Genomic DNA, 16,074 nt, shown 5'->3' on the forward strand with positions numbered 1-16,074 from the left:
TATATATTTATTTGTAGTGTAGGGAATTTTGGGTAAACTCACTAAGCTTCGTGCTTACACAAGTGTTGATGTTTTAGGTATCATTAGTGAAAATAGAAAGGCAAAGGCATGATTGTACACATTCATCAGCATCAATGAAGATTCCACCTTCACTATATTACTATGAGTTTATAAAACTGTACATGGAATGAAAGGTTTTCTCAATTATATTTTGAAAATGAGCAGTTTTATTGTAACTAAAAATGAAAAAATTTTGGTTTTAAAATGCGACGTTACAATCTAAGAAAGGAATGTATCATAAAACAAAGGAACGAATCAAGTGAATAAAGAACAAATCTTCTAAAGGGAGGTATGAGCACCTAGGAGCAGAATGGAGCACCTTGGTGCATGGATGTGCCTTCCATTCTCAAGATGCGCTACTCTAGGAATAAATCTGCCACTGAGGAGGCATGGTGTGCCATTAGGAAGGATAGTGTACCATTGGGAAGCGAGGTACGCCACATTAGAATGAGATGCTCCACATGAGAAGGAGATACACTACCTTGGAGAGGATACACCATCCTTTTCTCAAGATGCGAAATTTACATACTTGATGCGTCATCTTGGCGCAAGGGTACTCCATTTGGTTCCTTGATGAGCCATGGTATCCCAAATGAGCCACTTATGATGTGATGTCCTAATGAGCCACTTATGATGTGCGTCATCTTGGTGCAAGGGTGTGCTATTTGGTTCCTTGATGAGCCATGGTATCCCTAATGAACCACTTGCACATCATGATACTATACTAAGGATCATGGTGCTCCATCATTTGTGTTGTTGATGCTTATGCAATGTATTTCAAGGATGAATGTTCCCGAATCTGGTCCATCGTTGATTGTGATTGGTTGACACCATTCATGGGCCTATGCGTCAATGGGCATGGCCAGATAGGATTTTAGGTCTGATCCTTAGTCTGTAAATAAGGATAGTTGCTAAGTCATTTCCATGTTTCTTTTGTATCCTTAGTGAGTAGGCTGAATCTCTACTGGTTGTACTTGCAACCACAGTTTGTGAGCTTTATGAATAAATAGTACTCTCCTCCTTCCCGTGTTCGTACTTCACATTGATCGAACCTTGTAAATATTACTCCCTCCGTCCCAAAATTATTGTCCATAAAAAAACACACAGATTAAGGAAACATTTACTCTCACTAACTTTATTAAATACAATGAAAATGATACATTTTATTATATTTAATTCCATCCTTTTGTTGCATTTAATTTCATGGTAGGTTAACTAATAATGAGAGGTATTTTGGTAAAAGGGATATTTATTTTTAGAAGCATGCTATTATTCTGGGACAAACCAAAAAGGAAACATGGACAATTAATATGGGACGGAGGGAGTATGTTTTTGTTTTCTTTTGGTTATGTGTGTTATACACATTACTTCCTAACAAGGGTCATCAGATGTTGGCAAGTGACATCAGATTTGTTATGATTCTTGTCAAGTGTGTTTTGATTTCTTAACAATACGTAATCAAGGAATGTTGAGTACTTAATTTGTAGCGACAGTATGAAGTTTACCAAAGGCATCTTAATTTATAATATGAAGGATAATATTTTTGCATATCGGAGTTTCGGAAGAGCATTAATTGCTCCTTCGGTATTTGCACATTAATGTAAACAGTTTGCTTATACTTTCATATGTCTTGTCATAAGTGTATTGTTATGATCGGTTATAGTTCTACAAAGTCTTATTTTATGTATGTTATATATTGTGTTGTAGATTGATTTGAGGATAAGGGTCTTAGCAAATTTCATGTTTGTTAACACTTAAGCCTATCATTTATATTCTCGATTCTCAATCAACCAAATTATATTTCACTTAATTTTTAGTACTTTTAATTATGGATTACATATCATCATTGATCTTTTTCTCATAATGTGGTATCATAACAGAACTGTTTCAGATCTGATTAGAATTTATGCTTGTTCTTCATGCGATTGATTTGTTCTTATGTATATATAAATTTCTCTTTTCATTTAAAACTCCAATTTCATTTATATTCAAAATTATCATACGTATTTTTGTCAATGGTAAATTTTAACAATGAAACTATACGTAGTTATGCAATTATCTTCAGATCCGGTACCCAAGCTCTACTGCTCTTTCTAGAATAATAAGGTCAATAGATTGAACACATGGAAGATTATCTTAGCAGTTTATATGAAGATGTATGGCATTTAATTTAGGACGACCCTATGATCCCTATGTGCAACGTCGATGTGGTTTTGTTAATAATGATGATGCAACTATTTCTTCTAACAAGAAGAACATTCGAAATGACAAAAGGTGTCTTAGAAAGTTGTGATGTGGTATTCTTCCAAACATTATGTGCATGCTCATAATTGTAAGTTCGCACATAAATATGGAGTCGACTGAAGAATTTTTGTGTTTGAAGGATAAGCAAAAGAAATATATGTGTTATCACAAACATTCTATCTGAATTTTGTGATTTCAATCGGAAAGATGATGAATTACTTGATCAAGTCTTCGAAAGGTTTGGTATCTTCACTTGAAAAATTGAAAGAAACTGTTTTATCAAAAATCAACGTGAAATAGATGTTATTTTCATAAAATCTTTGAGAAAGAAATAGAAGCTCATTACAATCACGGTAAAAGGACATGAAAATGTCGATTTTTATTATTTTAAGTGAAGTGCATGGTGTACTTAAGTCACATGAAGATGATGTGTAAGAAAAATTTATTGAAAAGTATTTTTGTGGTCCTTTAGAACTGATGTCAAAATTTAATCAACTAAACGTAAAAAATAATATAGGTATGTTGTTTCAAAAATTAAAGAAGATTAAGAAAAAGGAAGAAGAACAAGAAGAAAGAGTGAATGTAACACCTACAATTAGGACCTAGAATTTGACCATTTTCTACAAAAATATAATTTTAGAATAATATAAAAAATCAAAATAAATAAAGTACATATTTTTATTACAACTAAGTATATGTTAATAATAAAATAATGATAAAAATGAATTGCAAGTTTAATAAAGTTGTCACTGTAGGACTAGCCCACTTGATAGAGGTTGATAGCTATTAGATTGGAGGTCATGGGTTCAAACTTAGGTGTGGAATACTTAACTAACTTGATAAATTTAACTTCTAACCATTACCCATTCATTTTAAAAAATTAAGTTTAATAAGGTTAAAGTAATTAAATTGTGTTATAGGGACTAACATTGCCAAATAATGAATGTTAAGATTTGACTCCATAGAGGACTTAGACATAAAACACACACACACATACACACATATACATACATACATACATATATATATATATATATATATATATATATATATATATATATATATATATAAAGATTAAGATTAAATATTAATCACAAGTATTGTATGAATGTGAATGTGTGACTAAGTTCTAGCCTTTAGATTAAAAAAAATGAAACGATATGATATTAGGATACATGTTACTAACATGGACTAACATTTACTCTATAATTAAACTTAATTAATTATAAATGTAAATATTAAATTTTATGAAGAGAGAAAAATAAAAATTACTTATATATTAAGCAACTAACTAAGTCAATTAATTAATAAAAATCAAAGCAAATAATATACCTCATTTAATACATTCAAATAAAAGATATTTTTAGAATACGACGTAATGAAATATATATGGACATATATTTTCAATCATCCATTACGAATTCATTCTAAGATTTTTTCTAGAATTAAATTTTTTTAATATATATATATATATATATATATATATATATATAATTAAAAAAAAGAATTATTCTTATAACATAAAAGAACATTTTTTATAACATAAAACAAGAATATTATGATATTTTTAAGAAATATACACCAACTTATATATTGTATTCTTTTAGGAATATATAATCATTCTTAAGGAATATGCACAATTTATAATATTAACTAATATTTTTAAGAATCTATAATCATTCTTAAATAATACACACAAAATTTATACTATATACTACAAGAATTGTAATTATTCTTGAAGAATTTTTATTTGTTTTTGATGTTTTTTATATTTATTTATCTTTACCTTTTCACGTTAACCAATAAATCATTCAATTAAAATTTTTAGTTTTCTCCTATAAAAAGAAAGAGAAAAGTTACAACTTTTGGTAGCAAGACTATATATTTTTAATTATAAAAAAATTTTATAATACAAAAAATATACAAAAAAATACATTTCCAATGACACATTTCAGAAATCTAGACTAGTCATTCTGAAAGAACGAAAAATCCAAAAGATTGAGCATACTTGAACTCAACCTCTTCTATTTTTTTTCTTTTTTTGTAGGTATGAAGATATTAAAGAATGAACATTCCAAAAATTTTGTATAAATGAGGACATAAAACTTAATTCGGTCAGCTGAAAGGTACAGATTGCTTTGTTTTTTTACTTGGTAAACACAAATACATCTATATATGATCTTAAATATATAAAACGATTATATATATATATATATATATATATATATATATATATATATATATATATATATAGTTTTAGGTTCAAAGGAAAATGATTAATTAGGGCAACATATGCTGGAACCAATGATCAAGTGACACGTGTCCATTTCTTTATTCATAAGCAATGTACTATGGAAGTTATTTATGTAGTTATTCCAAAGTGATGTGTTGTCATGCTTTTATTGGTTCCAACATGTGTTGCCCTAATTCTTTATTTTCCATATAACCTTTCCCTATATATATATATATGGTGAAATTATATGATGACATATTGGACTTGTAAATTATTGGAGGGTAAAATCAACAAAATAGTTTTAAAAAGTATATGATTTTTCTTATATCTTCTGTTTTTTTGAAGGTTTTTTGTCGAATAACGATTTTGCAATTATGATGGAGCTTAATGAAAATTTATGATCATTTTAAGATAACTAACAAAATGGTGATGGTGATACCCATTTATTTTGTAATTTTTCGATATTTAGTTTTACCTTTGATCTATGTTTTAAAAGTGAATAAACAAATTGTTAAACTAACAACTTTTTGTGTTATAAATTTATATGTTTGTCCCTGAGTGACCAACTTATGGCTCAAAATTGTTATCAGATTTCATAAGAATTTGTTTATCTTTGACTATTTCCCTTATATACTATATATTTATTTATTATCAATTTTTTTGTAACGTTTAATCCAAGTATGCCTATTTTAAATTTTAATGGCTTATTAATTGACTCATTTATTTACCATAATTATTTATTGTTAAAGTTATTATATCCTTATATAATGATTGATCTAGAATTGGTCACACATTCATACAATATTTGATGGTTATATATGATCCTAACACTATATACACACATACACACACACATATATATATATATATAAGGGTTAATTGAGAAAATATTATAAGTACACAATTTAATATGGTGGTTATAGAGTACGGTAGTTAAATAGAGGGGTCATTCTTATTTATTGTTTAAACTTTTGAAATCAGATCTCTTATTCCCCTCTTTTCCTCCCATTCATGAAAACTCAGCCCTAGGATCTTCCTCTATGGTGATTCCTCATAATCCATCGAAGATTCCAAGCCCTTGTTCATCCTCTTGAAGATATAAGTCTTGTTTTTAAGCATCTTCTAGACTTTGAAGGTATAATCTCACTCGTTATCTTCTTCTCATTTATGGCTACGGTTTGTGAGATTCTCCAAGTCCAAATCATCCATGATTAATCTTATAATGTGTTGATTTTGTAGCATTCATCATTTTCCTATATCATTCTCAAGAAAGTACTTACATCATAGATATTTCTTTAGAGTTTTAATGGTGATTTACGGTTTTCTAACCCTTAGCTTTCCCGAATATGATTATCAGAATAATTAGGAGATTATGATTTTATTATTTTGTTTATAATGCTCTGTAGTTCATCATGAGCTATCTATCTTATCAATGGATGGTTAAATTTTAACTCTACTAACAGAATTTTGATGATATGAACTATAATCTCTATGTATAAGTCGTACAAGTTTCTTTAATGGCTCATACATTAACTTATAGATGTATGTATTGAGTCAAATCCATGAAATATTAGCTAAATCAATATCTTATATGCTCATCCTATTTATGGTTATATAATTCCATTAAAGTAGTGATTAGAATTGGTGATTTTAAAGGTGATACACTATTGGAATGTAAAAAACATGGTTTTGTAGTAATTTAATACTCAAACAAGGATTTTGTCTGATAAATGAATAATAAAAAAATTATTTATAAGAAAAGAACATTCACAACTTCAAATCAAATTTGAATCAGTGTTAAGAATGGAATCACCAACTCCAAGTTTTCGATACTTCTATTTTTGAGTTATTAAGTGTAACACCGTGAATTTCAAAATAATTTTTCACAATTTATGAAAACATTTCTTCTTAACTTTTCATAAAAACATCAAGTTTAAATCTCAATTCACATTATACAAAATCCCAAGATCAATGTATATCAAAAATCCCATGCGTGTGTACAGATCAAGCCGACGCCTTCCCACGGTCATCGCTAGTACCTGAAACAACAACACTAACACTGTAAGCACAAAGCTTAGTGAGTTCCCCAAAATACCACATATATATATATATATATATATATATATATATATATATATATATATATATATATATATATATATATATAATAGCCACTCGAGGCTAAAACTCTGTGGGTCCGTACACCCAAGCTCTGTGAACCCTCAGGTTCTAACTCTGGGAACCTTCCGGTTCCAACTCTATAAACATGCACAGCATAAATCACATAGACATCATGCAGTACAACACATAGCATACACATAACATACACATACTCTGACACATAACTCTGATTACCTACTCAAGGTAAAGTATAGTGAGAAGACTCACCTCGTGTATCTCGATGACTCACGAATCCTGAAATCCCTCGTGCTCGATCCTCCGAGCTATAATCCTCCTATAACATCATATGTCTCTAATTAACACTTTTTAACACTAAGGTTGACTACCCCTAAGAAGTCAACACTGGTCAACTCTGGTCAACGGTCAACTTTGATCGGACTCGGCGAGTGCACTAAGGCAACTCGGCGAGTCTAGACGTTTTCACCAACTCTTTAGGATTCCCTTTTTGACACGTCGAGTACACCCCTGACTCGATGGGTTCCACCTGGCATGAGTCGCGGGGCCACCACGACTCAACTCGTCGAGTCTCAAGAACAACTCGATGAGTCCCAGCTCGGCTCAGTCCACCTGTCAACTTCTAACTCGCCCTGACTCACTGAGTCGACTCACAACTCGGCTGGACCACTCACTGAGTGGTCAAGGACAATCTTCATGCTACTCGCCGAGTCTGTTCTTTAGACTCGGCGAGTCCATGCCATGCACCAACTCAAACTTGCTTCTGAGGTCAGATCTGCTCCAACAACTCATAGATCTGGCCCTCCTAAGCTAATTCATCACGTAAAGTCCATAACTTGGTGCTCATAACACACCCCATGGCTCATAAATGGTGTTTTGAACTTAAGCACAAGAACCCCAAATCCAAACCCTTATGGATTCACAAAAAGCTTGGGCAAAGGGACACTCTGGACCTCCAAAGGTCCAGATCTACAACTTAACTCACTCAAGGGACCAAGGAAGCACTAGATCTTATCATAAAAGGGCTCAATAAGCCCTAAATCAACATAAATCTCAACATAGCAGAAATAGCTCGAAGAATATACCTCAAATGCGATGTTCTGGACCTCAAGCCTTCAGGAAGTGGCTCCCCTTGCTTTCCCTTAGCTAATTCTTCTTTTTCCTTGCAAAAAGATACCTCCAAGGTCAATAATGGCTTCCTACTTTGTTCCAAACGCTCACACTTGCTAGGGTTTCACTCAAGGGAATGGTGAGCACAAATGACGGCCTAAAGGCCCTTTAAATAGGTCCCAAACCTGAGAAATTAGGGTTTCATTAAACAGTGCAGACTTGCCGAGTCCATACCTTGGACTCGCCGAGTCCAGGCGCGAACCCGCGTCCAAAACCGCGATCCTACTCGGCGAGTCTGAGCTCCAACTCACCGAGTCCCCTCTCAAAACACCAAAGACATAAACATAAAAGATACCTGGAAATCCGGGCTGTTACATTAAGATGTTTATTAATTTTTTTTGTAGTTTATTAAGAACATATTAGTTGGTTGGAATAGATAGGAACAAGTTAGAAGCTATTAAAAGCTTTTCAGCCAAAATTGGTGTTTGTTGGTTACATGAGTTTCTTTATAGCTCTTGTGGCATTGAATTGACTTAATCATTAAGTTATAGTAATTATTGGACTTAATTGAGATAAGATAATGTAATTTGAACTCACTTAGTTCATTAAGACTCATATATGAAGTTTGGAAACAAATCGAACAAAGTACATTATTTAGGTGATACAACTATCTTGTGGACAGAGATGGGTGTTACATGGTCATGTAATATCAAGGAAATATATTACATGTCACACCCCGACCAACGGCAGAAACGCTGAGGCTACGACTTAAACATTTAGATCATAGTCAACAACATATAATGAAATAATTACAGAATTTATTTGACATTACATTCATCTGAAGTATGAATATGACAAAACACACTGATTAATAGTCCAAAAGCGTTATACGTGGATTTCAATTTCTTACAACATAAAAGAGACAAAAGGCTACTATAGAGCCAACAATTTGTTTTCAACGTCAAACCCGTCATCCTCACACGTGGTGAGAGTTCTTCTGGCCACCTTGAACACCTAGAGACACATACATTTTGAAAATACATCAACAATAATGTTGGTGAGCTTTATAGGTTTTCCTTTGACTCCAAAGATTTTTATAATTCAAAATAATATTTCCAAAGACCAATAAATTATAAAGCATATTTTTCTATTCGGCCACTTTTTAAACGACAAATATTAGTCATTTTCATGATGATTTTTATTCTCTAGGTCTAGTCCGTTATGAAAAGTTATGTCGTAAGGAGAAGTATATAACGTCCTAACACTCGACACTCTCGATCCCAAATTGGGAGAATTGACTCAATCTAGATCTATACGTTTTCGAGTAAAAATATTCAATATAATAATTTGCCCATAACCAACACTATTCGTCGCTCCTCCACAAATCGCATAGGCGCAATAAACAAGTCACACAGGCACAATACAAATAAATATAGAGGAATCGAGATCGTTACTAACGTTTAAAAGCAGTCGTATAGTAACGAAGAAAGAAACACTTAACGCCTGTTGCTTCGTCAGACGAAGTTGTAGCTAGCAACCACATACGGAAATTAACCATTCGTATAAATCTTTCCATAAGAATTAGATCTTCACCAAAGTTCTTTATTATAAATCTATGCCGTGTACATAGACCTATAGTATATGATTCCACCTGGATTAACGGTTATAGAGCTAGGTGTCGATTCCAAGATCGGATCCTTACAAGGGAAAAACACACCATCAACAAACTCTCTCCTCCACCCCTTTCGATACATTCCTCCCACAAGCACACACAGGATACACAATCCGCGAAATACATGACAATAAACATCCGCCGCTTCCAATGATCGCCAACGCGAGTCTTTATTTATGATTTTATTTTTATCTAGTGCATTTAGTTAAATATTAAATTTAACCTAGCTTTCAAATAAAGAGACGGTATTGACTCAAATAATTTCAATCTATCAACCGATAGGAAAGACGTTCCTTTAGCGTAGTCGAGTACTTCATGCGTGTCGTTGTTACGTCGGTTGATCGGTTGTCGCTTTAATCGAATATTTTTGTATTTTTAATATTTACTTAATGTCGAAACGTATTATTTTTGTTTGTAAGTAAAATTTAGTCTTAAAAATACAAACACATTATTTATCAACAAGATTTCATATTATACCCTAATATATAACTACTTGTGGTTTATTCTCATACTCTTGATATCATTTTATAATTCATTTGCATATTTTTATTTTATCATCTCATTTAATTCTTTACTAGCAATACTTTATGAAAAGTAAGCTTAATGCCCTAATATACACAATTCATATGGTTATACCTATCATGACAAGTTAAACATGCTTAATTTATCAAAATTTTAACATAAGTTCTTAATGATACTTTTATTTGTCCCAACAAATAATATAACACTAGATTACTCTTATCTAACTTTTTGTTTACACAAGTGGTTGTAAATAATTCTAACATTTTATATAATTCTTGTGTATAACCATTACTAACCACCACCTTTATTATAAACGTCATTTGTAAAAATATAGTATATGTAATAAACATCGACTCTAACAATTTTTGCATCTAGTACTAACTGTGTATGCATGTAACATATAAAATTTTTTCCATTTTATTATATCAAAATACTCAAGTATGTGTCTCCCCCCAAATAAGTAAAAATGTAAAAACAGGGCCATAAAGACTGACATTTGGAGCGTGATTCCCGAGTTTAGACGGGAGGATTCAGTGGGGTTTGTGCTTCGTTCAAGACCCGATACCTTCACCGACAATAAACGAATCTAGTTTTAGATTATTGAGCTTCACTAAGGTGTTCAAAACAACAAGTATTTCAGATTTTTAAGGTGAAATAAACTCACCCAAAACAACTACATGGGCTGTCGACAGAAACGGGTTGTCAGGGGATGTTTCCGGCAGCTTTCTCGCCCTTTTTCGTTCCTGTTTCGCAGCAGCACTTGAGGGAAATAATTGACAGCAACAAGATCGATCCAGGGAGGGTGTTTGGCTATCTCGAAGTGTGGTTAAACAGGGAGCAATTTCCGAGAGGCTGCTGCCTCTTTTCTCGCCGGTAACAAGTCAACAAACACCTCCGGTGGAGGTGTTCCTTGGTAAACTCTGAACACAAGAGGGAAAGTAGAGAGGAAAGAAGTTTGAGGCTGAATTTTTTCTGGGTTAAAGGTCCCTAATAGTGCTCTTTTTATACACTTCTCAAAGTTGTCCACTTTCCCTTAATATGTACTTTTGGCCATTTATTGAAGCAACTCTACTTTCTAATAAAGGCTTGGGGTTTTGCATGGATGAGAGACTTGTGAGGGAAAGAGAACACGTGAGATAGATGGAGAAGGAGTGTGTTAGTCATTTAAGGTGCTCCACTTGTCCATCTTTTCATCAGTATAGTACTTTTTTGGTTACTCATTGAAGTTAAGTTATTTCACCTTATGTTCCTTTGTACTTTTGAGTTAGTCTTGAAAGCAACCCCATTTAGTGTATGGTACTTGCTACATGAAGAAAAGGTGGGATTTGGTGGGTGAAAGAGCCTTAATCATGTGAGAGAGAGGAGAGTAGAGTCCTAGGTGTTGACTTTGGTCTTTAATTCTTATGGCTAGTAGTATGTTGCAAATAGTGTCATACTAACCCTTACATGAGGTGTATTATGTCATAAATGGACTCTTGGTTTTTATGGATAACTTTCGAGACATCTAACCATATACACACATACACACATGTCATACTTATGTATTTTGTTAGATTTTGTCATAGAATAATCAAGACCCCTTATTATTACATATAACATTTGTAAGGACTTAGATATTTTTATAAATATAACTCCTTCATTACATAAACATAATTGTATGTATCTTATTGATTTTATTAGCATATAACTAGTCGCATTCCAATAATAAGTCGCATTCCAATAATAATATATATTAAACGATTCTTATTATTATAAATATATACTTATTTTTATAAGAACATCGTACATTAAGTCCTCCATCACAATTAGTTATGGTCGTTATACGGTGGACCTCGACCTAATTTTTACGATTGTTACGTTACACGACCGTGTGATGAACAATATGGATCTTAAGTGATTTATAAGGCTTAAACCCTTAACATTTGACCTCCATTGTTCCTAAACCTTCCATATAATGTTAAAACTAGTATAAGAATACCATGAAAGTGGAGTAATCTCTTAAGGCCATTTTGGTTATTTTGGAAACCTTTTGTATACATCATTAGGTGGTGAATAGGAGACCGTTTGAGCATTTAATCAAGATTGAATAACATCATAAGCTATTAAGGTGAGCGCATACCTAGAGTACATGTCCTACATTACTATAATATTTTGAAGTGTAACTTATACTTAAATAACCTTGAATGTTATGTGCCTTATGGCATATGTATGCATGGCATGAAAATATATTATCGAAATTTTTTTTTTAAGAAATGATGTATGGTATGGAAATGGTATTTGGGGCATCCATTCTTACACATTACATATAGGACGAGTTTTGAGAGTCATTGACTAATGGACTTATGGAAGGGTGCAATTCCCAATGATCAAGCATCTAAGAATATTATAAGAAGCATAGCTCTTACTGAATAACAATGATTTATAATGGAATTTTCAAACCCATTCCACGGAAAACATGTTTAAATGGTATGTGTCTATCCTAAAAGGCAGAGAATTGGGTGTGGGTTAGTTTCATATGCATTTGTATGGCATTATTTTATGAACGTATCCTAAACTCTTAACTATATCATTAGTGTTATGAAATGATTTTGGAAATGATTTATGTTACAATGATATGTTATTTTGAAAGAAAATGTTTATTTAAATGACTATGTAAAATGGTTTTTGAAATGAATTGGACAAATGAGAAATGGTTTTGAAAATGAATTATGCAATACGGAAATGGTTATGAAAATGATTTAATATTTTGATAACGGTTTCTCCCTAATCTTACCATAATATTTTGACATGGACTCATGGATGAAGTTAAAGATCTTATTTGAAATATTGGGCATTTAGAAGGCCATGATATGTATGGTTAATCTTATACTTTGTGATTATAATGAAATTTAATATTCTGTCGTACTTCAAATTAAAAAAAAAAAAAGAAAAAAAAAAGAAAAAAACCTGTGTTTATATTTTGGGATCACATTCTGCATCAAGATTTCAAAATTTCAAAATTATTTTTAAAAGACAAACTTTGTCCTACTAGCCCGTATGAATGTCGTTAGAGTTTGATATTAGATATTTAGCCTATGTGAAGTATCTACCTAGGATAATGATTATACTTAGAGTTTGAAATTAGATACTTAGCCTATGTGAAGTATCTACTTAGGATAATGATTATACTTCAACCTTGAGATTAGGTAATGATTAGAACCTAAGATCGTTAGATTGAATATTCTTTAAGATTTAATTCTAGAAATACATACACGTATGTCTTGGGATAGAAAAACTTATCCTTATATACAAATTTGTTTGGTTACTAAGAAACAACTCATTGATAAAACGAAATCTTCAGAAAAGTCCAAATATTTAAGGAAAAGTTATACTTTAGTCTCAAGATTTTTTTTTGAACGAAAAAGTCCTGAAAACCAACAAAAATTTACAGTTTGACCATTTTTGACAGGTTAAAACCGTAACCAAATTAATTTGGGATATTTCGTAAACTAACCCAAAATATTGAGATTTTTCTGTAAACAAAAAATATTATGACTTTTCTGTAAACAGAAATATTAAAACTTTTCTACAAACAAAACTATTATTATTATTATTATTATTATTATTATTATTATTATTATTATTAAAAATATAAATAAAAATACTATTTTTTGAACTTGTTATTATTAATATTGTTACTAATACATATAAATGCATTTAAATGAAAAAATAATATTAATGACATTGTTTAAGGGTGGAGGTGGAGGAGATTGTGATGCTTTTAACATTGAAATCGTGAATGCTTGTTTGTATATTTTTATTTTGTATATGGTCATTTCATATTTGTTATTATTGTTTTCAATTTAAAATATTAATACTTAACAATTTAAAAGAAGTTGCATATTTGTGAAATTGTTTATAAATAGTTTAAGGTAGAAGGGTTTCTCACTTTGTATATAAATTTATTTAAGGTAGAAGAATTACTTTCCAAAACCAAAAAATCCACTACAAACATCTACATAGGTAACCCATATCAAAATTCAAAGTATTAATTACAATATCTTGTTTAATAAAAAGTAATGGAACTAATTCAAAAGTATTAATCAAAATATAAAAGTATTAATCCAAAAAAACATGTCCTATTACTTTTTATTAAACAAGATATTGTAGTTAATACTTTTGAATTTTGATATGGACTACCTATGTAGATGTTTTGTAGTAGATCTGTTCGATTTGGAAAGTAATCCTTCTACATTAAACATTTTTATATACAATGTGAGAAATCCTTCTACCTTAAACTATTTATAAACAATTTTACAAATATGCAACTTCTTTTAAATTGTTAAGTACTATTATTCATAATTGAAAACAATAATAACAAATATGAAATGACCATAAACAAAGTAAAAATATACAAAAAAACATTTATGATTTCAATGCTAAAAGCATCACCATCTCCCGCACCTCCACCCTCAACCAATGTCATTAATATAATTTTTTCATTTAATGTACGAGTCGAAGTTTATTGTAAGGTGTCAAAAGTTTTGTATTGTTCATTATGTTATTTACAAAGGCATTGTTGTTTTCGAAACTGTATTGTCCAATCCTTTGTATTTTTTGTATGCTTTCTTTTGTCCTATAAATAAGGGAAGGTACAATAGATAGAAAAGAACTTTTGCTATCGTTTCTGTCTAACTCTCATTGTATCAAGGAAGCATAATACGAGTGTTTTGATTCTGTTTGTTTTCTGATCTCGTTTCACTTCTCGATTAAATCACAACTACATTTAAATGCATTTATATGTATTAGTAACAATATTAATAATAACAAGTTCAAAAAATAGTATTCTTATTTATAATAATAATAATAATAATAATAATAATAATAATAATAACAACAACAACAATAATAATAATAATAATAATAATAATAATAATAATAATAATAATAAGTGTTTTGTTTGTAGAAAAGTCCTGATATTTTTGTTTACAGAAACGTCCTAATACTTTTTGTTTACAGAAAAGTCCCAATATTTTAGGTTAGTTTACGAAATAGTTCCAAATTAATTTGGTATTAGTTTCAACCGGTCAAAAATGGTCAAACTGCAAATTTTTGCTGGTTTTCAGGACTTTTTCATTCAAAAAATTTTTTTGGGACTAAAGTGTAACTTTTCCATAAATATTGAGACTATTCTGAAGATTTCCCATTGCTAAATATTGAAATCCTTAAAAATAGCATTGTTACACTTATGCCTTGATTAAGGGAATTAGGTACTAAGATTAGTACTTATAATTAAATTTCTCGTGGTCTAGGATTTTTGATAATCTTAAGGTAGTTGACCTTGAATAAGGAAGTATGATTTTATGTGTTTAGAATTCTAAATGTTTAATTTCAGTATTAGAACTAGCATATAATTTCTCATAAAGATAAGAAATACAAACAAAATACTAAAAGTAAAAAAGAATGAAGTGGAAGAAGATCATGAGTACAACCAGTATCAACCAGTTTGAAGGAGATTTAACTCGGTAGACTGAACATACATAACTTCGACCTTAAATAACAACAACTGAATAAAAGGTATAATGTAACATCCCATTTAAATAGATTAATTAAATAATAAATCCGGAAACCCCGAGGAATAATAATAATAATTATTTTATATTAATATAGCCCAAAAACAAATAATAATAGTAATAATAATAATAATAATAATAATAATAATAATAATAATAATAATAATAATACTAAGTGGGGTGTTGGTTTCGGGGTGCTAAATGATAGACTTTTGATTTCCGAGGGTTAAAGTGTAAGTTCGGGACTTATTTTGTAAGGATTTTAGAAGGTAGGTTGTAATGGGTAACTTTTGGAGTTATATTGAAAGGATTTTAAGGAGTCAGGGGCCAAATGGTAATTCTTGGACTTAATATGAAAGGAAAAGAGAAGGAGGTATCAGTTTTGACAAATATGGAACCGAGTTAAATGGAACGGGTATAACTATTCTATTCATCTAAACCCTAACCCTAATATACAACTCCAGCCGTCACCACCCTGTCCACCCTTGTCCCTCCAGCCGCCATTACCCCTTCTTCCTCTGATCTCCGGCGCCGCAGCTCTCTCT

The 16,074-nt window shown here is 30.9% G+C and overlaps 1 long non-coding RNA gene across 1 annotated transcript; it reads right to left on the minus strand.

Annotated features, from left to right (window-relative positions):
- Positions 1–6,354: 6,354 nt before the first annotated feature.
- On the minus strand, positions 6,355–10,931 carry LOC122197258 (uncharacterized). The gene is made up of 5 exons (XR_006190050.2): positions 10,642–10,931; positions 10,472–10,542; positions 7,759–8,797; positions 6,926–6,992; positions 6,355–6,576 (listed from the first exon to the last, which is right to left on the minus strand). It is a non-coding gene; the product is annotated as an uncharacterized LOC122197258 (long non-coding RNA).
- Between the last annotated feature and the right edge of the window lie 5,143 nt (positions 10,932–16,074).

Source organism: Lactuca sativa, chromosome 1 (assembly GCF_002870075.4).
Source record: "Lactuca sativa cultivar Salinas chromosome 1, Lsat_Salinas_v11, whole genome shotgun sequence".
In the NCBI taxonomy this organism is placed as follows: Eukaryota; Viridiplantae; Streptophyta; class Magnoliopsida; order Asterales; family Asteraceae; genus Lactuca; species Lactuca sativa.